The sequence below is a fragment of the Pelobates fuscus genome, chromosome 2, assembly GCF_036172605.1.
Source record: "Pelobates fuscus isolate aPelFus1 chromosome 2, aPelFus1.pri, whole genome shotgun sequence".
Lineage (NCBI taxonomy): Eukaryota > Metazoa > Chordata > Amphibia > Anura > Pelobatidae > Pelobates > Pelobates fuscus.
The window spans coordinates 108,525,489-108,527,578 of NC_086318.1; the positions used below are offsets into that span (position 1 = coordinate 108,525,489).

General features: G+C 37.0%; 1 pseudogene; it reads right to left on the minus strand.

The window, feature by feature from the left end:
- Positions 1 to 1,031: 1,031 nt before the first annotated feature.
- On the minus strand, positions 1,032 to 1,682 carry LOC134585331 (pyrroline-5-carboxylate reductase 3-like; annotated as a pseudogene).
- Positions 1,683 to 2,090: the final 408 nt, after the last annotated feature.

Here is a 2,090-nt window from a genome sequence, read left to right on the forward strand (position 1 = left end):
AGGCGGATGGGTTGTTTGTGGCTTTAACATGTTAAATTTTAATCATCTGATCCTTGTGTCATACAGTCATATAACATGTATAAATATTTTATTTAACAGTTACATTGCTATGTCCTTGAGTTTAAAAAAAAAGAAGAAGAAATTATTTTTTGGTGAAAGAAAGAAATGTCAAAACTGCCATATGTTAGCCAAGTAACACATGGTCATGTGCTTTCACTAATTAAAATAGCGTTGTGACTCAGTTATATTGCAAGATAAATCTGGGTCTTCAAAATATATCGTAAGCATTTCAGATGTTAACTAGTTCAGAAGCAGATGCTTGCGACAGACCTTGTGATTTCTAATGAACATCAAACACCTTTTAGGCAACCTGCCAGTTGATAAATGATAATAAATCAAATTATGCCTTTTTAAAACATTTTATCAGCTGTGATCTCTAATTTGCATTGATCCATCTACTATCTTTACTACTGACTGTAATCTAGATTTTGGGCATACGGAATGCTGAAAACTGTCATTCATCCCAAAAAAAACAACAACAACAAAAACAACAGTAAACAATATGTAAATTAATATGAGGTGACTATACTTAAATGAAATAGACATGTTTACCAATCTGGCAGTAAAAACAACTGTGAAAGACACTTCAATTCACTTGCATTAGCCTTCTCAACATCAACACTATACACGTTCTTCAGAATTTAGCTGTCATATCCAAACCCCAACAAAACAAGGTATTAATGTTTTATTTGTAAGTAGACTTGGACATTGGTTTTCGGACTAATACGTTTTTGGATGAATGTGCTTTTGTTCGGATTTTCAGCAATTTGTTAATTTGTTCAAAAGACGAATGCACAATTACAAATTGCAATGAATAGAACACAGAACGAATTGCTTGTTGGATGAAATTTTGTTCATGCTAATCGTTCTTCATGGCTTCCTCGTAATATTTAAAAATAGAAGTGGCAGAAAGCCATACATTGTATACATGGAACAATGGCAGATATGTATTTTTCCTGAATGTTATGTAGTTACTGTGACAACAGAAATGTCTGAGCTGCAATCCGACTGGATAATTCGCTGGGCATTCCCATCCTAATGGCACCATCTGCCAGCGCCTCTGCTAACCTGTAAACATAGGCCACTCCACTGCCGCTCAGCCCGGTGTGGATATTAATGTATGACTCCGGTACCTCCTCACACACACCATAGCCAGAAAAATGCTTTTTACCATAGCCACTTCCTGCTCGCTGGCCCAATGACCACAACACACCACCACAGTTCCCTCCTGAACCACACATGGTAAGTTAGGAGACATGCGGAGAACCATCAAGTCAATGGGAAGACAATTTCCAGTGTATGTAGGGTTTAACCAACAGCAATGGAAATACTGATGTGGTCACAGGTAACCAGAGATGAAATCTCTTGGAGGACAATGGAAATTATACTTGGTTTTGCAGCCAAAAACACCAATTTACAGGCAGGTAGGATGTCAGCATTGGAATGAGCTTTGTGGCAGCCGTGATCACAGAATATTTAAAAAAAAATTCACTTGGGGCACTCATTGTGACATCTTTTGCTTGAATTTTCCCTGTCAGTACCACCCTCTCCAGGACCCCCGTGGCCATCCTACCAGCCCCGATATAGCCCAACATGCTCTCTAGGCCCCAGGCAGCCACCATGACAGCTTTGGCACTCATCAGAATTTCATTTGTTGTAATGAAATTCCAAAACAAAAATAATGTCCAAATTTCATCTGACAATAAATGCAGAAATTAACAAAATTCAGTTCGGCCAAAACTAAAACAAATTTCAGCCAAATGTATTCAGGTGAAATTAAAATTTGCCTAAGTCTGTATGTATATAGAGGAGACTATATAAATAGAGGAAACTATATTTAGAAGAATAAAAACTACCACAACAAGAGGACATAGTCTTAAATTGGAGGGGCAAATGTTTAAAAATAATTTCTGGAAGTATAAATACAGCAACTATGGCTATGAGAAATTCAATACAGAAACATTGGAATGTTCTTCGATCTGATGATAGCCTCCCTAAAAGATTTCAAGAACCCCCGATTATAAGCTATA